The 24,009-nt window shown below is 44.1% G+C and overlaps 1 protein-coding gene across 24 annotated transcripts in view; it reads left to right on the forward strand.

Annotated features, from left to right (window-relative positions):
* ZNF827 (zinc finger protein 827) overlaps positions 1-24,009 on the forward strand; it is a 189,123-nt gene that overhangs the window by 10,114 nt on the left and 155,000 nt on the right. For 4 of the 24 annotated variants that reach the window (XM_084972762.1, XM_084972752.1, XM_084972766.1 and 1 more), the window contains exon 2: positions 10,326-10,739. The exons of the other annotated variants lie outside the window; for them this stretch is intronic. The gene's annotated coding sequence lies outside the window, so the exon portion shown is untranslated. The remainder of the gene's footprint in view (positions 1-10,325; positions 10,740-24,009) is intronic. 24 annotated transcript variants of the gene reach the window in all.

Genomic DNA, 24,009 nt, shown 5'->3' on the forward strand with positions numbered 1-24,009 from the left:
TTACCAGTCAGTCCACTAATTAAAATTACCTAGGGGAAACTCCTATTGGGTTTTCCATGTGCTCCACGGGTAACAGTTCACGTTTTGCCCGGAAAGAAAGAGACAGGGCTTCTTGTTTTTTTCGCTTTTGGTTTATTTTTTTTTGGCCCTGCCCAAGGCATGCAGAAGTCCCTGGGTTTGAACCCACACCACAGCAGTGACCTGAGCTGCTGCAGTGAGAACACCAGATCCTTTAACTGCTAGGCAACTGGGGAACTCCTAGGGTCTGCTGTTTCTAATGGCAGAGAACCAATCCGAGAGAGCACATTAAATGAATTTGAAAGGAAGATTTGGGGGGAGGGGGTGTATGTGTTACAGATGATATTAGAGGTCACAAGCTAGTGGCCTTCTGATGTGTTTTGCCCCATACAGTATGTTTAAAAACTCAAGACAGCATTTGGAAATGGGTGGTTTCGCATAAAAATCCAGATTGCCAGCTTCTTCTGTACACTTGGCCCAGCCAGCAGCACCGGCCCACCTCCCCACATGGCACCAATCTGCTGCAGTTGATGGCGGCTGCCTCCCTTCCCTGGCATGTGCTCCCCAGTCTGCTACATTTCCTGCCACTGGGCTGCCAAGTCCCCGGCCACATGTATACCTGCCCACCTCCCTCACGGGTCTTACCTCCCAGCCCCTGTGGACGTTTTGATTAGAAACTGTTCTATATTCTCCAAATTCCATGATCTTTTAATTCATCACGGAGGCTACCTACGGTCCTGTAACCACATCCAAGGGCAGAATCGGGAAGCAGGCTAGGGTAGGGATTAAGATTCCGGCACCAGACCCGTGAGTTCCATCCTGGCTGCCCCACATTTTAGTTGTGACCTTGACAAGTTACTGCAGGTTTTCTCATCTGTACATTGGGGAAGGTTCTGTGGGAACTAAGTGAGTTCATACGGGTAGATATTTAGATTCGTGTTGCGCACTAAGTTTGTGTACAGTACCGGCCACACTGATACCCTCAAGGTGTGAATTCATGTGAGCTAAGGACCTCAGTAGAATTGTTTTAACCCTGCTGTAAAATAGTTGTCAAAGACAACTATTGCTGCCTATCAGTTTCTGATCGTCATCAGCCAATCCATTGGTTCTGGACCCTCACAGCCCATTATAATCACTTGGGAGATTTTAAAAAATGCAAACACCCCCAAAGGTTTAAATTTAATTGGCCCAGAGTGGAGCCTGAGCACGGATATCCTTAAAAAGCTCCTCAGGTGGTTTGAGTGGATAAGCCAGAGTTGAGGGCCTCTGAATTCACCAGAACCCCACTCTAGGCTGATGCCATGTCACTGAGAAATAAAAACATGGAATTTGGAGCCTGGGCAGTTTATTGAAGAGAAGCTGTTAGACTCTTCAAACCAGTTCATGGATCTGAGTAATCGACCCCAACTCCTCCAGATTGGAAACCAGAGGTTCAGGGAAGGACCTGTACTAAGCAGGAGACGCAGAGGCTCTAGGCTTCTCTGTCACCTCCCACCATGATCACCAGGGTTGCTCACTAGCTTTATGACCTTGGGTCAGTCACCTGACCTCTCTGTGTGCATAGTGCACCATCTGTAAAATGAACAGTAGTACCTTCACCACACCTTCTATTTATAAAATGCTTGTTGTTCACAAAACATCTTTCATCTGCTATTATCTGCCTGTGAGGCAGGCAGGGAAGGGTTCCTCCTCTTACCAAGTGGATAGATGTGGAAACTGAGCCACAGAGGGGAAGAAACTAGCTCGAGGTCCCCAGAGTGAGCGCTGTGCAGGGCTGGACCATCTTCGGGTCTCTGGAGGCTCAGAGCTGCCCTGAGGCCTGTGAAACTTTCATGGGGTCCCACAACCTGAAGGACATGCCTTCACCATGTGCACCTCCTCTCAGACACCCTCCCTCACGGGGGTACTCCTTAGCTGCTGATGGAGCATGTACATTGCCCTGTGATTCATGCAGACTTGTGCCACCAATAATGTATTTCCTTCCTCAAAGATTTATTTTGACCTTAGACTAAGGAGAGGGTAATTGAATATAGTCACATGCAGTGATGCTTTCTGGGGTCTGAATCATGTGGGTTACATATGGGGGATGCTGCCTTCGAATAATGGCTTGGAATTGTGAGTCGTTTTCTATTCTGTGCTCGTTTGGCTCTACTTGTTAACCCAACAAGCCTCTCTAGAGCATGAAACACAGCTGTATTTGGAAGGAAACAAAGCATGGGGCTCCCTATACTTCAGGGAACATCCCTGAAATGTGCTGTATGATTTCTCCCTTCTAGGGGCAAGCACACCTCAAATAATAACTTCCTGGGTTTTTTTTTTTTTAATTTTAATTAAAAATTATTATGTTATTACTTAATGAATTTTATTACATTTATAGGTGTACAAATAACTTACTGTGTTTTAATCTGACTTTAAGAAAGGGAAGTCAAATTACAGTGAGCTGCTTTCTGACATTTATAGGAAGAGAGAAATTTCATAATCTCAAAGTAGAGTTTGGGTTGGCTAGACCACTCGATCATAGTGAGAAGGGCTGTGCACCAGTGGCTGCTCAAATACTGGCTGATAGATGAGAAAATACATGCAAAAGTGAAGAAAAGAGTACGTGTATTTTAAATGTGACTTAGATATACCCTCATGAGGCCGGAACCATGGAAATCACAGGTACTAATCATTTATTAATTTGTTTAAAAATATATATATGGGCTTTTAATGACAAAAGGAGTGCATGCTTAGTATAAATAATTAAAACAGTATAGGAAGGTTTAAAGTAAAATGTCAAAGTTCTCTTTTCTAACATCCCAGAGATAACCACTGTTAGTCAACAAGCAGTACTTAAAATTCAGCCGTCATTTGAAAAATGGATGCATTTCAGCAGAATTGGCCAAATTATTATAAGTACTGAATTCAGGACAAGGCTGGTAACATTGGCCTTGTGTATTGATTAGATAACATGCGTGATAGTGATTGGGTGCCCTGATTCATAGGGGGAAATGGATAAAACTACTCACCAGAAGGGAGGTAACTAGAAGGTTGTAGGCTCTTGCAACATTGTCATGTGAGGAATTAATTATTGAGGCAATTAGGAGTGCTTAATTCAAAGAGTGAGGGTGGATAGTATTGTTTATGATAACTACCTTCAAATACATGAAGTTCTGTTTAGTGAAAAAGGGAGTAAACTGACTGAATTGTCATTCATCCTAAATTCTCACCTGTGTCTGATAATTGATACTTCATTCATTCACTCAAGCAGCAGTAACTGAGTGTTCCCGTGCCAGTAAAAGACCATGGTCCCGGCTCATAGGATCTCAGAGCCAAGTAAGCAGAAAAAGAGATGGAAACAATAATTAAAATTCTACTTGAAAAGGATTTTCACGAGTTCCCATTGTGATGCAGTGGAAACAAATCCAAGTAGGAACCATGAGATTGCGGGTTTGATCCCTGGCCTCACTCAGTGGGTTAAGGATCCGGCGTTGTCATGAGCTGTGGTGTAGGTCACCGACACGGCTCGGATCTGATGTTGCTGTGGCTGTGGCTGTGGCCAGCAGCAACAGCTCCGATTAGACCCCTAGCCTGGGAACCTCCATATGCCGCTGGTGTGGCCCTAAAAGGACAAAAGACAAAAAAAAAAAAAAAAAAAAAAAAAAGAAAGAAAGAAAGAAAGAAAAAAAAGGATTTTCATACATTTATGAAATTCTGGGTAGAAAATAGAGACCAAGACCAGTAGGGTAGAAATTATAGGGAAGATAACTTTGGTTTCTTAAGATAAAGACCTGATGAATAAATAAAACTGCCCCCAAACAAAAGAAAAGATCTTGTGTTTACAAAGAAGCTGGTTCAACCACCTGTCAGGGGTGATTTTTTTTTTTTTTTTTTTAAGGACTCTAAGTAAAGAGGGAGTGAAGTGAGAAGAAATGTTGACAATTCTATCAAGCAAATGCTGCTTTGCTTGATTTCTATTGTAAAATGGGACATCTGTTTGTACAGCGGGGGGGAAACATCTTTTGTTATTCTGAATTAAAAGCCTTTTGGAAGTAAGGGTATGTGCATGTCATACTTTTTCATTAAGAAAAAGTTTTGAGCATTTACCTGACTCATAAAAGTTGTATAGAATGCAGCCTCTGCTGACAGTTCTTCCAGACGTTGACACAAAACAGTCACAGGGGATAAGTACAAATCGATACCCTAACAAGTGTGAGACACTATAATATGAATTAGGTGTGAGTGTTTGAGTGATGGGTAAAAGATTATGGGACAGGAGTGATACCTAAACATTCTCAAGGATGTGATGGATTTAGATATTGAGAAGACAGGAGGATGTTCCAAGGAGAAGAAATGGCATGAATAACTACAATAATAATAACCTTAAAGTAGGCAGGAGACACTAAGAGAAGGAACTTGAAGCAGAGGGGGCTATATGGTGATGTAGGGATAGGAAGCAAGAAAAATATAATTATTTATTTATTTTATTATTATTATTATTTTTTTTATTTTTATTTTTTGTCTTTTCGCCTTTTCTAGGGCCGCACCCACGGCACATGGAGGTTCCCAGACTAGGGGTCTAATTGGAGCTGTAGCCATCAGCCTACACTACAGCTCACTGTAACGCCGGATCCTTAATCCACTGAGTGAGGCCAGGGATCGAACCCACAGCCTCATGGTTCCTAGTCGGATTTGTTAACCACTGCGCCGCGACGGGAACTCCAAGAAAAATTTATTTATTTGTTTGTTTGTTTGTTTTTTGTCCTTTTAGGGCTGCACCAGCAGCACATGGAAATTCCCAAGCTAGGGGTCCAATTGGAGCTGTAACTGCTGGCCTACACCACAGCCACGGATCCGAGCCAGATCAGCATCTTTACGCAGCTCACAGCAACGCTGGATTGTTAACTCACTGAGTGGGGCCAGGGATTGAACCTGCATTCTCATGGATACTAATCAGGGGTTTGTTACTGCTGAGCCACCAGGGGAACTCCAAGAAATAGAACAAATTTAGTAGGAGCTGGCCCAGGTGATAAGAGAGGATAATTAAGAAGTTTGGTGGTTTGGATGCAACTTGAAATCCACTGGGAAAGGTGGTGGTTTTTCCATTGTGATGTAAATGGAGCTGGGGAGTGATGACCTAAAGGAAGAAATGGCCTTTTAAGTAGGGAGGGCTGTTGATAGATGCCAGTGGCTGTGACCCCTGAAGGTGACCGTGGAAGAGAACTGCCCCAGCCATGGGCTTCTCTGGGGTCATGTCTCAGCCCCCGCACCTCCCCTAACTCTTTGGATTTCCTTTGGTAAAGAAAGTTCTTATGCAGTGCCTCCCTTTGCTGGTTATAAAGTATGTGCTATTTCCAAAAATAATACATCTAACCTTTGTGCATGTATAATGAAGCATAGTGGTTAAATGAACATTTATAAACCTTCCCGCCCAATCTGGCAAATTCTAACACTATTAAATTTCCCCTGTATGCTTCTGCTCCCTGTTCCTGTTATCCTATGTTTTCTGCTTTTCAGTCCCCTGGCTTTTTCTCTATAGCTTCACCATATTTAGTATGGCTCGTCTTTGAAATTTATAAAAATGTAAATGTGAAAATAGAAAGAATAGCATGCATTCTGCACCTTGGCTTTTTATCCAGCTGTTACCTTGGTGAAACGTGTTCGTGTTGATGCATTCATTTTTGCTGTTCCCTCGTACTGTTCTGTAGAAACACACAGCAGTGCATGGGTGGTTTGTTTCTACTTTTTGCTGTTAGATCAGTGCTGCTATGATATGCAAGGACAAATCACTTTGGCCTGTGTGAAACTTTCTCTAAGACACTGGTTCCCAAATATTTTGGTTTCAGGGACCTGCTAAAAGTTATAAAGGTCTCCAAAGTGCTTTTTGTGGATATGCACTGTATACATCTCTACATATCATACTGGATTAAAATTGAGAAATTAACTATTTTATTGTTATAACCCATTATATGCCTTTTTTTTTTTTTTTTTTTTTTTTGCTTTTTAGGGCCACACCCGCGGCATATGGAGGCTCCCAGGCTAGGGGTCCAATGGGAGCTACAGCTTCTGGCCTACACCATAGCCATAGCAGTATCAGATCCGAGCCTCGTCTGTGACCTACACCACAGCTCACGGCAATGCCGGATCCTTAACCCACTGAGCAAGGCCAGGGATCGAACCCATAACCTCATGGTTCCTCGTCGGATTTGTTTCCTCTTTGTCACGACGGGAACTCCTACATGCCCATTTTTCAATAGGATATTTTAATGAAAAATTTCCCTTTCCCAAAAAGCTTGGTGAGGGGCATTATTTCGTACTTTTACAAATCTCTTTAACATCTAACTTAATAGAAGATGATTCAATTCTCGTATCTGTTGCTGCATTCACTCAATTCCAATGTGTTGTTTTGCATGGACTATAGGGAGAAAATCCAGCTTCACACAGGTATATAATAGCTTTTTCAGATAATTACAGCTATTCTTTGATATTCTGTCAAGACTCAAAAAGAGGGAGCGTCTTAGTTCCCACTATGGCACAGGGGGTTAAGAATTCGACTGCAGTGTCTCGGGTCGCTGCAGAACAGGCCGTTCGTTCCATTCCTAGCCCAGCGGATTGGGTTAAAGGATCCCCTGTAGGTTGCAGCTGCTGCTTGGATTCAATCCCTGGCCAGGGAACTTCCATATGCCACGGGTGTGGCCATAAAATGAAAAATAAAAACGAGGGAGCTTCTTAAAGCCACCTCTTAGCTAGTTGTAATGCAGAATCTGAAACGATTTCAGTGAACTTTTTGTTTTCAGTTTCATTAAAATATACTGGTCTGAACTGCACTTTGGATGGATCATCACATACAGACCATCATGCACGGGGCATTTGGAAAATACTGGTTTACTGAGTTATGCAGACTTACCAAATATTGATATGTTTCATTATACAGGATAAAAAAATTATTAATGTCAACACTGATCTTATTTGAAAAGTCTCTGCTGGGAGGCTGTCGAGTTCACGGTGTAGGGTACAGGTTTTCCCAATTTTTTTCCCCCAAATTTTAATTCTTGCTTGAAAGCTTGAATTTTATCTTTGGCTTATAAGTACTGTCAGTTTTTCCATAAAGTATCAACCTTACTTTATTCATTTCCAAGAAACTGTCTGCCAAATACCCACATTTGAATGAACTAAGTCAGTTCTTCTTTCAATTTGAAGTGATGTTCCATGAAAAAAGGTGGCTGGTTTAGCTCCCACCTCAATCACACATGTCCTTTTCCTTGAGATAGCCATCATTCTTCAGTGACAGCAGAAAGTACTTTATGTGTACATTTCATTACATGTAATATCGTTTGTAATATTATTTTCAAAGGGTCAGTCTTTAACAAAATTCATAATTTGTGCTGCTGCTTCATCAAAGACATCCTTAAGTGAAACTGGTGGGGTTATTTTGTTTTGTGGCGCGCATGCGTGTGTGTGTGTGTGTGTGTGTGTGTGTGTGTGTGTCTGTTTACTGTGAGTATGTGGTGGTGAGTACAGCGATTTACTAGGATGGTTTGGTGCCATTGCCTCGATTTCAGCCAAGGTCCTAGTATTTTACTCACCACTGATTTTGTATTCTCAGTGCAAATATCAGCAGAGGGAAAAGGACAGCTAACATCCTAGTATTATTATGAAAACAGCTTTGATCTTGAGGATCCCTGAAAGGATCTCAGAGACCCCGGGGGTGGCATTGGGGGTCCTTACTTTGAGAACCACCTTTCCAAGGTGTCTGCACAGGAGTGAAAATGCCAGGTCTTGCTGTTTGTGCTTCCTTGACAGTTTTGCTTGCCCATGTGACAGTGTGGCACTTTGTGACTCTGCACTGAGAACCCCAAAGGCAGGGGACCTTTACCCCACAAGGGTTCTCAGGCTTTATGAGACTTGTTTGAAATAGCTTCTGAGTTCTTTTGTTCAGTTTGCAAATTTGGATGAAAATAGGCATGTTGCTGTATATGTTTGTTTTAAAATAAGTGAAACGTTTTCAATAAACATAGCAGTTAAATAACTTTTCTTACCCATAAATACATATGTTACAATGTTGATCTCTGAAGATGTTTTATGTTCGTCCTATGACTTCCTGGTACCCTCTTAGAGGAGAACTCCAGTGGGTACCACAAATCTAGCATGATTTATCGTGGGGGGTGCATGGTTGCGTACAGAGATGCCTGAAGTTTTCAGGCCTGGGAAGCTAGATGGTCTTCTTGTGTTCCTTTTCTGGGCTGCTGTCCTCACTGTCCATGAACCCACCCTAGACAGCCAGCCACCTGGGTGTTATCCTACCTACCACTCTCTTCCTTTCCTCCCACATCAAATTGACCATCACTTGATTGACCACTTTTTTTTTTGGTCTTTTGTGTCTTTTCTAGGACTGCTCCCATGGCATATATGGAGGTTCCCAGGCTAGGGGTCTAATTGGAGCTGTAGCCACCGGCCTACACCAGAGCCACAGCAACGCAGGATCCGAGCCGCATCTGCAACCTACACCACAGCTCACGGCAACGCTGGATCCCTAACCCACTGAGCAAGGCTAGAATCTGCAACCTCATGGTTTCTAGTCGGATTCGTTAACCACGGCACCACAACACGAACTCCCACTTTTTTTTTTTAATGATTTTCATTTTCTCCATTATAGTTGGTTTACAGTGTTCTGTCAATTTCTACTGTACAGCAAAGTGACCCAGTCTCACACACACACACACACACACACACACACACACATATATAAAATATATACATTCTTTTTCTTACATTATCCTCCATCATGTTCCATCATAACTGACTGGGTAGAGTTCTCTGTGCTATATACAGCAGCATCTTATTGCTTATGCACTCCAAATGCACTCCAAATGTGATAGTTTGCATCTACTAACCCCAAATTCCCAGTCTATCCCACTCCCTCCCCCTCTTCCTCACTCCCTTCTCCTTCCTCTTGATTGACCACTTGTTGATCCTACTTCCAAAATATTTCATTCCTCATACCCATTCCCTGCCACCACTTTAGTTTATGCTGGTATTTTTTTCCATAGGAAGAACATCTTGGAGTTCCCTGGTAGCTTGTGTTAAGGATCCAGCATTGTCACTGCTGTGGCTTGGGTCGATGGTTCCATCCCTGGCCTGGGAACTTACACTTGCCACATGTTCTGCCAAAAATAAAGTAATAACAAAAAAATAAAACAAAAGAATTGACATCCTTTTTGTCTCAGTCTCATCTCATCTTCCCCGACCTTGACTTCTCTGTAATCCAGTGTTCACTGTAGACTTTCCAAAACACTCATGTAATCCAGATAATCCTTATTTAGGACTTTTTAGGCATTCCTTAAAAGGATAAAGTTTGCTATTCTTAGCAAAGTATAGAAGATGCTTCATCACCTGAGCCCCCCTGTATCTCTTTTTTCAACCATATCAAGCGATGTGTTTTGCAAACCACCATGCTTATGTCTCCAGAGCTTGTTGTAGTCTTTTCCCTACGTCTGTCTGCTTTGCCTGACAGCCTTTTTCTTAGCCTTCAACACTCAGGTCTCTGAGAAGCCTTTCCTGCTTCCCCTCCTCCCCCATCATTGTCCCACCTCCCGGACAGATTTAAGCATCCCTTTCTCTGGTTCCCACGGGTCTCTCATAATACCTCCCATGCTGCGTATAATTGCTTACTGGTCTATGTCCTTACTGACTGTGAGCTTTTTAAAAAGGGCATGGACTGTTTCTTACTCATTTCTGTACGTTCTTGTGCATAACCATACTTGGTAGATAGTAAGTGGTGAGGAAATATTGTTGAATAAGTGAAGGAAAGGAGTGAAGAACACGCCACAGAATCAAAGATAGGAGGTATTCGAGAGTTCATGTCATGGCTCAGTGGTTAATGAATCCGACTAGGAACGTTTGGGTTTGATCCCTGGCCTTGCTCAGCGTGTTAAGGATCTGGTGTTGCCGTGAGCTGTGGTGTAGGTCGCAGATGGGGCTGAGATCCCGTGTTGCTGTGGCACTGGCGTAGGACGGCGGCTACAGCTCCGATTCCACCCCTAGTCTGGGAACCTCCATGTGCCGTGGGAGCGGCCCAAGAAAATGGCAAAAAGACAAAAAATAAAAAGATAGGAGGTATTCTGTAAACGTTGTTGATATTTATTTATTCATATGAATGAATAAAATTAAGAATGGGTGACAGAATCCAAGACATAGGAGGTGTTCCATAAACATTGCTGAATGAATGAATGAATGAATAGAGAAAGTTAAGGATGGGTCACAGGATCGAGGGGTTTCAGGGGTAGAGCGGACAAGGGCGACCATCTCCGGCTGTCTTCCTCTTTCAGAACTGAGAAAAGGATTTGCCTGACTTGTTTCACTGAGCTGGGTGGAGGTGATGAGCAGGGCCACGAGCATGCCCATGGATGTGGCCTAGAGATGACTGGACAAAGTCATGTGCTTCCGGAGGAGACTTGCCCAGGAGAGCAGAGGCCAGGCCCGCACCACTGGGGGTTACCACAGCCGGAGTGCGAGAGCACTTTGTGGTTGGAAGTTTGTGGCACATTCCAGACTGTAGAGTCTCCCCTCTGTTATTGGCTGCCGCTCTCTGTCCTCAAACTGTGCCAAGACTGTAAGATTTTCCTGATGACGGGGCATATTCTACATCTGGATTCCACGGTCATAACAACCAGAAGTTTCCTGTCCTCTTTGGTTGAGGTGATTATGATATAGCACGGGGTAGTAATAGCAACCATTTTGAGGTGAGTGCTACTATTTCATTTTTTGGGGTTTTTTTTGGGGTCTTTTTTAGGGTCATACCTGCGGCATATGGAGGTTCCCAAGCTAGGGGTCAAATTGGAGCTGCAGCTTCCAGCTTATACCACAGCCACAGCAACGTAGGATCTGAGTCGCGTCTGCGACCTACACCACAGATCACTCATGGCAACGCCGGATCCTTAACCCGCTGAGTGAGACCAGGGATCGAACCCCCCTCCTCATGGATACTAGTCGGGTCCTTAACCCACTGAGCCACAACGGGAACTCCTAAAGAAATAATTTTTTTTTTTTTTTTTTTTTGGTCTTTTTTAGGGAAGTTCTACTATTTAAAATACTCTGTTCTCTCACCTGTGGTTTCTAGGTGCCTGGGAGGGAGAGAAAGGTGAAACTGTATTCCCCACATGCTAACTCTTGGCCAGGGGCCCTCCTTCCATAATTCTGATTACCTTGTCAGTGACCATTAATATTCCATTTCGTTATTGGGGCAGTGGGCTTGTAGATATCAGGAGGGTCTAGTAGGAAGCAGGGTGGGATCTTCCTTTCATGGAGGTGAGCACCACTTCTGCTGCCTAGGCTTGTGCCCTTTCTGTTTTGCCATGCCACTTCATGGTCTAGAAATGTGGGGTTTTGGTTAGGCAGAACTTGTCACAGTTTCATCTGATCAACTTGGTAAATTCTTGAAGTTGCATGTATGTTATGTACTTCAAAGGAGGAGGTTTTGTACTTCTAGTTTAATGTTGTATGTGCTTCGCAGTTTACACAAGCCTCGCCATCTCAGCAGGACCACGGGGCCTGGGAGGGAGCAGGTGTCATGATTTGATTTTAGAGATGAGGGATCTGAGTACTGGAGGCAGAGCGTTCCACGTCTGTCTGGCTCATCTGTGCAGCCCTGACACCCAGTCTATGGGTTAGTATTGAGTAGGCGCTCCAGGTTTGTTAAATAAACATCAGGAGTTTATATACCTGGTAGGTTCCAAATTTAATCTGGAACCCATCTCTCTGTCTTTTTTTTTTTTTTTTTGCTATTTCTTGGGCCGCTCCTGCGGCATATGGAGGTTCCCAGGCTAGGGGTCTAATCGGAGCTGTGGCCGCCAGCCTACGCCAGAGCCACAGCAACGCAGGATCCGAGCCGTGTCTGCAACCTACACCACAGCTCACGGCAACGCCGGACCGTTAACCCACTGAGCAAGGGCAGGGATCGAACCCACAACCTCATGGTTCCTAGTCGGATTCGTTAACCACTGCGCCACGACGGGAATTCCCCTGGAACCCATCTCTCTGAATCTCAGCTCAGGGCTTAGTCCACTGCCAAACCATCCTGCTTTTCCCAGAGCCCTACGCAGAGAGATGCAAGAATGAACGAACTCTCATTGGTGTGCATGGGGTTTGGGAACCCTCGGATGTGGCGTTCTGGTGGATTCCCACAAATCTAAATAAGTGCACAGAGCCCTTTAGAATAAAATCTTGTTCTTTTTTTTCCTTCTTTTTTTGGGGAGACCACCCCTGGGGCAAAGGGAAGCTCCCAGGCTAGGGGTCAGATCAGAGCTGTAGCTGCTCTCCTACGCCACAGCCACAGCCACAGCAACACTGGACCCAAGCTGCATCTGCGACCTACACCACAGCTGATGGCAAGGCCAGATTCTTAACCCACTGAGCAAGGCCCGGGATCAAACCCACATCTTCCTGGATATTAGTCGGGTTCTTCACCTGCTGAGCCACAACTGGAACTCCCGAAGATCTCTTCCTTGTTTTCGTTTCTCTTCCTTTAAGTACTTCCCTATAGGATGTTAAGTTATTTCATGTCTACCTGATACTTGCCAACAAACCGTTGGACAAGGATTGATTATCCAATAATAGATTCATGGAGGATGAGCACCAGGGAGATACCTGAGATCATCTAATACAGTGTTTTTAAAGCAAAAGTGAAAAGAAAAAAAAAAAAGAAAAGAAAAATCCCGTTATGGCTCAGTGCATTATGAACCCGACTAGGATCCATGAGGACGTGAGTTCGATCCCTGGCCTCGCTCAGTGGGTTAAGGATCAGGTGTTGCTGTGAGCTGTGGTGTAGGCCGGCAGCTGCAGCTCTGATGTGACCCCTAGCCTGGGAACTTCCATGTGCCACGGGTTCAGCCCTAAAAAGAACAAAAAAACAAAAAACGAGTGGAACTCCTGTCTTCAAGGAGTGCTCCAATGTGAGGACAAGATCAAAGCCAGTCCGCAGGTTAGGTGTGTGCTCAGGTAGGAGGGAGATGGGGCCACAACCAGGTCCTTCCCTGGTTTTGCAGGGTCGAGCTTACAAATCCTTGATCCAGTCTAACCCCTTGTTTTATAGATGAAGAAACAGAGGCACCAAGGTGCTCAGTGACTCACACAAGTGACTGGATTCAGAAGACGGTGGTGAAACTTGTTGCCATCTGTCTGAATTTCCAACATGAAGCACCATTCTGCTTGTATTAGAAAGAAAAATGACCTATTCTTTAGAGCAAGGATCAGCAAATTATGGCCTGCTTTTGGGCAGCCCCTTGAGCTAAGGATGGTTTTTACATTTTTAAAGGGTTGTTTTTTTAAAAAAATAAGCAATAGCAGAACACCAAGACTACAGGGCAGAGACCGTGTGTGTGTGTCACAAAGCCTGAAATATTTATTGTCTGGCCGTTTGCAGAGAAAGATCGCCAGCCCTGCTTCACAGGACTCACTGCCGTTGACGTTAGGGTGGAAATACCAAAAGAATTTGGCTTTCCCTAAGTAACTTCAAAACATGTAGATTTGAAACAAAGCCTGAGCCGTTGAGAATATTTATATCTAAAAGCTTTTCAAATGAAAGCTTTAAATTGCCCTCTACTTTTTCATCCACCTTTTCAAATGCCACTTGGTGGTGGAGCCTGAGCTAGGAAACTAGGTTTTAGGATATGTGGGAGACTCTTGCAGCCAGAGAGCTGCAGACAGTTCTAAGTTCTAGGAAATGAAAAAGAAGTGGTGTGGTTATTCAAACAGAGAATTGGGGCATTTTATAGACTCCCAAAAGGTTAAGAACAAGAAGAAATGACATACGAGTAATGTAGAGGTCACTTCTGAGAAGTGACCGTGGTCCCTCAGGGGCCGGATGCCTGCCTGTCAGAGGATTTTTGGTTGTTGTTGAGCATTTACCTTGGGGTCGAACCTTCTTCTGAAGCAACAGTAGACATAGTCCCCGACCTCATCCTGGCCACTTGACGCATGTGCAGAAGCACTGAGCTTTGTTGGAAGTGGAGTGGAGCATGGCTCATGGGTGACAGACAACCAGAGCATGGTGCCAGGTTTCTTTCAGGTGAAAGACCTAGCAAAGCTTTCTTAGTGAACCCCCCAGGGGCCATGCCTGAGGAAAGCCCAAGAAGAAAGGGAATCACCCCTGGAATTCTTTAAAGGGAATTAAGTGGGCAAAACTAGCGGACTCCCAGTGGTTAAGGGCTGTTAATCTAGCCCCAGGGTATCCTGGCCCTTGAAATGGCCCTCGTTGGTTGGTTGCTTGTGGTTTTTGTTGTTTCCACTGTCTTTGGACCTGCAGTCATTGACTTGTCTCTGTGTGCCAGAAGCGGAGCAGGGAAAAGAAAAGGCAACAACAAATAAGAATATATTGGACCACTTGAGAGCAGCCCTGGCACAAAGCCTGGATCCAGTAAAGGTTAAAATTGTTGGCTTCCATCAGCTTTGGAAGTTGCTTTGAGTGAGGGCTGTCCTTGTGATCAGTGTCCTTTAGTGTCATGGATTCGGGTGCAAAACCCAAAGAGATAGTCTTACAGGATTCTAAAGCCGCATCTCCTTTTGTGACTATGTGGGGGCTTGTGAGCTGCTTCCTCTGCAGCTTTGTTTTCATATGTATTTCACCCCTAAATAAAAAGTGATGTTATCTCCTCTCCCTTGCTGAATGTCTTATCCCCAAGGCGCTTTTCCTTCTGGAGATACATACCTTGCGAGTAAATAAAGGGCTTGCTGAGCGAACTTTTCTGTTGGCAGGCAAAATGATTATGACCGTGATGTGTTTCATTCCAAGGTGCTGTGATGTCAACTCCTGGTAAATGTGTCCACAAAAAAATGTATCATCTTATGTATAAGCTAAGATTTTTACTAAGTAGCCATTTATCTCTCCACAGAGGGCTGTTCTTAGAGGACAGCGTGGGTTATGATGTTATTAGGGGCTTGTTGTTGCTGCTAAGTTCTTTCTTTGATCTATTAAGAATTTCCTGGTGATTTGAGTAGTTTGGTAATTTACCGTTCATCTTAGAATAGGTATTGGTAATACTGGGATGAAAACATTTATATAAGAGGAAAATAAAAGTCGAGGAAGCAGATAATTGACCGATTTATCAGCCTGAGCAGACAATTTTTCTGATAACGCCATGGTGGCCATGGTAAATTTACTTCTGATTTCTGGAGGGGACAGATTCTATATGCTTTTTGTAACATGGAGGTGCATGAAGGGGTGAAACAGCAAGGAATCAATCCTCGGACTAACCAGTACTGTTTTGGTCTCTTGATTGGCCTTTTGGCCAGTGGATTCCTGCTGCATTTTCAGCTATCCCTTTGTTTTACTTTTTTTCTTTTTTAGGGCCACACTTGTGGCTAATGGAGGTTCCCAGGCTAGGGTGCAGATTGGAGCTACAACTGCCGGCCTACACCACAGCCACAGCAATGCTGGATTCTTAACCCACTGAGCGAGGCCTGGGATCCAACCCTGCATCCTCTTGGATACTAGTCAGGTTCGTTTCCGCTGAGCCATGGGCGGGAACTCCCAGCTCTCCCTTGCTAGAAGCTCTCCCTCCTAGCTACTCCCTTTCTTGGTAATTTGCCACAACAAATGTGGTGGCGGAGGTGGTGGTGGGAGTGTGTGTGTGTGTGTGTGTTTTGGAGATCTAAGTTTCTCTAGTAATAGAAGGCTTCTCTTGCTTAAAGTCTTTCATTTGAGAGAAATTTGGCTAAAGTTTAGAGAGGAGCAAAAATAACCTTTTAGTTTGCTCATAATCACAGTAGCTTCCCTCAGGGGACTTCATTCTGAAGGGCAAGATGATCAGTTTTGGGCAATAAAGCCTAGCTCATAAGAAAACTGCAGTACCAACCGAGGCTACAGTTTAGAATCCAGAGCTGAACAACCCCAGAAAAACGTCTCAGGCCTTCATTCAAACTTCAGCGTATTCGTTTTCTGAAGCTGCCATTACAAAGTACCACAAATTGGTTGGCTTAAATGACCAAAAAAAAGGGTTTTTTAAAAATAATAATTATTTTTAATCAATAAGATTGTGTAACAATGATATGCCATAATTTAATACAAACAAAGCGGATATTGTCATCCCATGAGTCAAAAGAAGGTCAAATGGCAGAAATGTGTCGTCTCACTGTTCTGGGGGCCAAAAGTCAAAGATCAAGGTGTCGGCAGGGCCAGGCTCCTTCTGGCGACTCAGGAAGGAGCTGTGGGGTCGGGGCAGTGGGGGGAGGTGGGGGAATCTCTCTCCCAGCTTCTGGTAGCTCCTCGACTTGTGGGAGCATAACTACAGTTTCACATGGCCACGCTTCCTGTGTTTGTCTGTCTCTGTGTGCAAAGTTCCCCTTTCTATAAGGACACCAGTCATATTGGATTAGGAGCCACGCTAATGGCCTCATTGCAACTCAACTGTCTGCAAAGACCCTCTTTCCAAAACTGATCACATTCACAGGAACTGCGGGCTGGACTTCACATCTTTTGGGGGAACACAATTCAGCCCACGACACTAGGTTTTCATTCTTGGTTTGCACGCAGTTTTCATAGGCCTGGTGCTTGTTATTTAGTCATGGCAGACTCAAAGCCGCAAATTTAGAAGGAAGGGGCTCTTCAGAGAGCCTAATAGAGGGGAAAAAAAAGATTCAAAAGGACGGTTACAGTAGGAACAGGAGCTTAAAATACCATTGCATGGGGCCATTAATATGGGGGCAAGCTGCTAAAAAGTCCCAGGAGCTTTGAGACACATCTCAGAACATAATAATCATGTTACCAACATGATTATTATGTTCCACGCATCTCGTTTGAATATGTTTGCCTTTTTAAATCCCATCAGAATGAAATAAAAATATGTTGACTATGTGACAGTCCTTTGGTACTTTTTGGTTACCTGAAAAATTACATTTTTGTCACTCCTACTCATATTCTGTCAGATGTTCTGATGGTTTGAGCTTCAACCTTGCTTTGTCACTAAGTGTGTGCCTTGAGGGAGCCTTTTGGAAGCTTGGTTTCCTGGTTTGTAAAACAAAGAGAGTAGAGGCTACCAAGTACAACTATTGTGAAGATCAAATTTGCTGATGCATATTAAAATACCTCGTGTAGGTGTTCCCGTTGTGGCTCAGTGGAAGACGAATCTGACTAGTATCCATGAGGACACAGGTTCCATTCCTGGCCTTGCTCAGTGGGTTAAGGATCTGGTGTTGCTGTGGCTGTGGTGTAGGCTGGCAGCTACAGCTCCAATTCCATCCCTAGCCTGGGAATCTCCATATGCTTTGGGTGTGGCCCTAAAAAAACCTTGTGTAGAATCAGATCCATGTCCAGTGCTTTCTGCATGATTGTTCACGCATTCAGCAAATGTTTGTTGGGAACCTGCTGCGATGATCACCTAGTGACTTGATAGTAGAGGCACTGGCCTCTCACTGGGCCGTTGAATCCAAGTCCCGCCTTTTCTGTGAATCCTTTTGAGACCTTGGACACATCGCCAGCCCTCTCTGGGCCTCTGCCTAGAGGCTTGGCATGTGTACTAGATCTCCAGGGCTTTTCCATTGCTGAGGTAATTCCTGTGACAAAGGTCAACTTCAGCAAATAGAGGTATAGTTCTTGATAACCTACAGATCCATTGTACCATCCTGGGAAGTTATCCTGGGCTTTTGCTTTGCTTCCTGAAGTGGGATAACAGGGCAAGTGTTGTTTTTTGATAGTAATAACGATGACAGCTGCCCCTTAGTGAACTCTTGACACTGTGCTACATACCTTCCATACATTCTTGCTTCTCCTAGTATGGTACATATTTCTCTAAAGTAAGTGGGTGTCCAGAAGGACACCTTCCAGGAGAATGAATGTTCTTGAATGGTTGGTGAGAAACACCCCCTATAAGTAAGGACAAGCACAGCTGTAATATGGGGTGCAGAATTCACTTGAAATGTTCAGCTAAAACTCAAAAGAACTTTGGGGTTTCCTGGGGCGGGGTTCAACTTCAAGCTTATGTTTCCCTAGGGTGCTGTTGCATTTTCTTGGCCGCCACGGAGGCTCTGGTAGAAAAGTTTAAAAAACAGGTTATTTTTCCCTATTCTCTCTTTGACTCACATGAGAAAAATAGAATTGTCATTTTTTAATTTTGAAAACAGTTTTCATTTCTGGTACTGACAAGGGCTACCTTTCTGATTGTTAAGCGCTTCTTCTTTCTCATTTCTACATGTGACAAATAATTGAGCACTCACTCAGTGCTGGGTACCATTCTAAATTCTGCAGATACAGCAGCATGCAAAATAAAGCCTTTACTCTCATGGGCTTTCGATTCTAATAAACAGTGATATTTAGGGGAGACCTGAGGAATCAAGGGAACCAGCTATGTGGCTCTTTTGGGGGCGGGGAAAGATTTCAGGCAAAGGGAATAATAGCACATGCAAAGGCCCTGAGGCAGGAGCCTACCTTATTTTCAAGGTAGAGGGGTTGGAGCTGAGGTTGGAAGGATACAGATTATGTAGCGCCTTGACGTCAAGGTAAGGGTTTTGGATTTTATTCTGAGAAATGTGAGAAGCCATTGTGGAGGCTTTGGGGATGGGAGTAGTGGAATTGGACATGGTATTTTTAAAAAAACTTACTCTGGCTGCTGGTAAGTAAGTAAAAATAGCAGGGTAAGAATCGGAAATAAGGTGACCAGCCGGAAGGTTCCTGCCATAGTCCAGTCAAGGTGTGCAGTGCTGTCAGTAAGGGTGGCAGTGGTAGAAATGGTGAAAAGTAGCAAGATTTGGGATGTACATTGAAAGGAGAACCAACAGAATCCGTGAATGAATTTGATGGGTGTGAGGGAAAGAGGATAGTTGAGGCTGGCTGTGGAGTTTTGGTCTAAGCAGTTGTAGGGATGGAGGAGTTGCTATTTATGTTGAGATGGGCAGTTTGGATGGAGATGCTTGGGTAGTTCCTCCATCACTGGAAGATCTGGCAAGTTGATAAGAGACTATTGAAATTGGCGGAGATACTGTTTGGCACTCACTTGGAAGATAAGGAGCAAGGTGTTCATTTGTGCTATTTTTGTTTTCCTCATGGGCCCTTACCATGAATAATTTGCAAACACTGCTGTGTGCAGAATGCTCATCTTGACCCAGGAGGCTGCCCTGCTAGGATGCTTATCCTCTCTAGATTCCTCTCCTTTCCCCATGCCCGCATTGCGCCTTTTCCCCAGCTGGACTGGTGACAGGGATCTGGTTGTCTTCTCCACCCTGGCAGTTTATTTATTTATTTATTTTGCTTTTTAGGGCCACAGTTGTGGCATATGGAAGTTCTAATATGGCTAGGAGTCTCATTGGAGCTACAGCTTCCGGCCAACAGCACAGCCACGGCAACGCGGGATCCGAGCGCATCTGCGACCTCCACCACAGCTACAGCTCACGGCAACTCCGGATCCTTAACCCACTGAGCGAGGTCAGGGATAGAACCCACAACCTCATGGTTCCTAGTCAGATTCGTTTCCGCTGAGCCATGACGGGAACTCTTTTTTTTTTTTTTTTCCCCCTCCACCCTGTTAGTTTAAATAACTAGCAGTTCTTACGTGTTCCTCTTGGCTGACGGTGATGGGTGCCCCCCCCCCCCCCGCCCCGCACCGATGTTCCATGACCTTGGTCTCCGAGGCTTGGTCCCCCGGAACCGATTGCTGGCACGCGCACGTCACTCAGTCTGTGGACCTGGAGCCTCGAACCCCTGAGAGGTCTCTTCATCGCGCTAAGAACCGGTGTGAAGGATGGGCTGAGGCTTTCCGGCCACAAAGGGACAGCTGAAAAATTGGCAAGTAAACCTGCCTAAATGAAAATGTTTTATGTTCAGAATCATAAATTGGGTTCCGAACAGCTTGATGTACAGAATACTAAACCTTTATTCAATATTATAGAGGTCACTGCTTTTGTCCTCCTGGTGTCAGTTCCCTCACCTTTCTTCTGTGACCCACATTGAGCCATCCGGAAAGCCCGCCTCCTGGCTTCAGCGATAGGTCCAGGGAGCGGAACATGCCCTCTAGCAGGCCAATCAGAGGGGGGACAGACCGTTCTCCTGTGGTGCGTCATTGAGGGTTTAAACGCATAAGCTGTGCAGTTAGGATTTTAGTCTCCTGGGAAAGACGGCCCCAGAGGAGAAGGCTAACCTTCTAGAAGAGATTAGAGGCAAATGAGAGGGAGCTTGGAGTGTGCTTTCAACGCCCTCGCTGATGCTACTAGCAACATGGTGCTCCACCCTGTGTTTGAGGTGGGGCCTGAGAACACGACGTGACACCTAACTTCCCCGCAGTCCTGGCTTTCACGTCCTCCCCTACTATGGCCAGGCTTCTAGTGGAAGTGCAAACGTGACTGACTCAGTCCTGCCTCAGGCCTTTATAACTTGGTGGTTTGATTTTGAAACTACAGAAAGGTAATTGGTCAAATCTGCCCTTAACAAATCAACAGATGGTATGTTTTTAAAATGTGAAGAATGGGAAGTTCCCTTGTGGCTCAGCAGTAAGGAGTGTGACTAGTATTCTTGAGGATGCAGGTTCAATCCCAGGCCTGGCTCAGTGGGTTAAGGATCCAGCGTGCTGCGGCTGTGGTGTAGACCTATTCAACCCCTAGCCTGGAAACTTCCATATGCCACCGGTTTGGCCCTAAAAAGCAAGCAAGCAAACAAACAATCAAAACTGTGAAGAATGGAGAATCTGAAACATTTTCCTTAGGTGAATTTATCTAACATAGGTCACCAGCATATTAGCTGACTCCATGACTGGGCTATTTCATACTGTTTGATAGTTTGCAGAGGAGCAAGTCCTCTTCTAAGTGAATTTCCAATGTCTTGAAATCTTCATCCTCTGAAGTCCCTTTCCAAAGCCACTTGCGCAAGTGGAATTAATCATTCGCTTTTTTATGCGTGCAGGACTCTTGCTCTGTGATGGCACCAGTCACTGTGTTTCATGTGCTTGTGCAGCGCTTGTTCTCTTGCTGGTTTATAAACTGTTGGCCTAGAAATTGTTGCTTCTCTGAGGCTCCCTGTTGCCTCAGAATGTAGTAAATGCTCAGTGAATGTTGAATTAAATCAATTATTAACATTGGTTTTACTAGGAGCTTTTGTACACCTCTTCTTAAATTTTATAGAACTCTTTTGTATACTATTGCAAGGAAATATCTGTTGTGTGATTTAAGGTACCTATTCTAGGTATAACTGATAATAATGACAACTGTGTGGCCTCTTTAGCTGTGGATATGTTTTAGGTGGAAAGGGAAAAATGTGGAAGATTTTTAGATGAAAATGAACCTGAAGTTTATAGGGACCAGGTGATCACACCTGTAGGCACAAGAAGAGGGTGCTGGCTCCCGAAGTGTCCATGAGTCGGCTCCATCCAGGCAAGTCCTGAGAGCTTAATCCTGGTTCTCTTCAAAACTTTTTGGTTAGATTCATGTAGACCTACTGGTAAGAGTGTTTTGTGGGTAGACTTAGAAGTGAGGCTTTTAGGCTTCCATCTCCACTCGCTTTAACCTCAGCCAAAGGGGTGAAAATTAATAAATGACTCCTTATATCTTTCTGTCTCTCCACTTACAATCCTTCTGAACATGGACCTTCTGAATTGAATATCAGTCCAATTAAATGCATCTGATTAAAACCGTCAAACCGAAAAGGAAGTGAGTTGAAAAAAAAAATGCAGCAAGAGTTGCAGATCTCAAGTTACCCAGTTTCTCTGCATGAGAACTGAATTATAAATAAATGTGTTTATAATAAATATATGTTTAGAAGGTAGTGGAATTTTGTTTTCCCCAAAGGAGAAATATTTGCCACATGGAAACAAAATGCATTCAACATATTTTCATTCTGTAATTGCGCCATTTCTATTCTTAATTTTCTGGGTTTCTGATTTAAAGGGAAAAACCCCACAAACAGACTGTTGTGTAAAATTGACAGGAATGAGTGTGAACCTGGCTGTCACAGACATGGGTTGTGGTAAAATTAGCAATGGAAATAGCTTCCTATTCTGGAGGTTAAAAATAATTTATCTAAAAAGGAGTTATTTACATTGGCCGTTCAGAGGCTTCCCAGGGAGCCTGAGTTAGGAAAGCTGTGAAATCCACCATGGATGCTCTGGGAGCATTTCCGGGAGGGTGGTGTGTGCGGTGCCCTGTGATTAAGCGCCAGTGTTCCTTGCTGGTGACAGACAGGGAAACGGAGTTGTCTCTCTGCCCAAGGTGGGGGTGGGGGGCGGGGCCTTTTTTTTTTTTTTTTTTTTTCCCTCAAATTGGGAAAGAGGTTCAAAAGTCAAGCCTCACTTGTCCTAAAGTTTGCGATGGCCGACAAATTAATCCCCTAGATTGCAGGACTGTGTCTGTTTGAGCTTGTCGTTGACAGAAACTTTTCTCATTATGCAGCGTGAAAGGTGCTGGAGGCCAGGGTGGTCCTGCAGGTCCCAGTCAATGGGAGCTCCCCCAAACTGGACCAGGGAACACGTCCTGGATGAAACTGTATGTGAAAATAAACAGTAGCCCAACAGAAAGGAAACAACATTTTTTGGGGGAAGAAAATCCTTGTTGTCACTGTTTTATGAACCGAAAGCTTTGTTGGACCCTGTTAGGATTTTTCTCTCATCTCTGCAGGTCCCCATTTCTCTTGCATTCATGTCTCTGAGAGCATCCCTCACCTCAGGTGATGACAGAATAATTTCAGGTGTGTTTCTTCTTGGGTTTCTGGTCTGATTCTTTTTAGGCATGCATTACACTTATTTGGTGGTTTAGTACTCGAATAGCCTTGATTTCAGTAGCAGCATCTTTGGAAAAGTGACTAATCAAGTATTATAAGCTTAAAAATATTCTTTATGTGACTGAGTTTTCTTGTTGTCCAGAAGAGAGTGTACCCACACACACTCAGTGGTGTGTCCACAGAGCACAGAGAAATGGATGGTTGAGAAATATCCAGGTACTTTAAAGGATATAAATTGGTCTGTTTAAGAAATGCTTTGCTTGTTGGCTTGCTCTGGGCTTGTGTTTTGGCGAGGTTGTGGAGAAGTTGCCTTAAATGTACGTATCAGCTCTTTGTATTCTTCCTGGACGCTTGGATCTCCTTATCACTGCTTGATGGGATTAGAGCCTGAATTGACAACCTCTTTAGTTTTTGACCCATCTCTTTATCACGTGTTTTGAGGAGGAAGATTCTTGCTCTCTGAGGGCGCGGAGGGGGTAGGAAATTCAACTTTGCCTTTGGGGCTTTGCCCATAGATATGCTGAATTTCTTAGGCGGTTGAGTCTGTTTTTGATGGCAGAGAGGGAATGGACAGAGTTGAGTGTAGGAATAATGGATACTGACCTCTTAATGGTTTATCTCAAAATAAAGAGTGGATACCGCCCTTAGCAGTGAGAATTCTCTTGCTGATTTCTGTTTCCAGTGGGTGGAAGGAAGGCTGACTCAGGGTAAAAGGACAGATCCTACTAGAAGCTGCCATTTAAAGGCCATCTGCCAAATGCTGCAGGGGTTTTGAGGAGGAGCCCTGGGCCGGTTGTTGAGAGATTTGGGTTCTTGGTTCCAAGGTTAGCAGTAGGTTGCTAGCTGTGTGTCTTTGATCCAACCAGGTAACCTTTAAAGTATGTCAGAGTTTCTGTAAAATGACAAGACTGGACATGGATGTGGTTGTAATTCTGGGTGGTTGGGGATTCTCAAAACCCCAATTTTATGTTCCTTGTTAATTGGTCCATACTATAAGAATCTAGACCAGTTTTGACTATCTGGAGCCACTAAAGTTTGACAGAAACACAATCTACAAGTATTTACTTTTTTTTTTTTTTTTTTTTTTAAACTGCCCACAAGATGCAGAAGTTCTGGGCCAGGTATCCAGTCCACACCACAGCAGTGACAATGCTGGATCCTTAACCCGCTGAGCCACCAGGGAACTCCAGTATTTACTTTTGAGTCATTTATTTTCCTGTGTTAGTTCATTTAGTGGGTGTTAAAAAGATCAAAGGAGAGGTTCTTCAATGAGATCGTCAGCTATTCTTACTGTAGTGATTTTTACTTTTTATTACTGAAGC

Source organism: Sus scrofa, chromosome 8 (assembly GCF_054392235.1).
Source record: "Sus scrofa isolate SSC_HxYL_T2T_F1_AM1 chromosome 8, Sscrofa_HxYL_maternal_Yorkshire_Landrace_v2.0, whole genome shotgun sequence".
Classification (NCBI taxonomy): Eukaryota; Metazoa; Chordata; class Mammalia; order Artiodactyla; family Suidae; genus Sus; species Sus scrofa.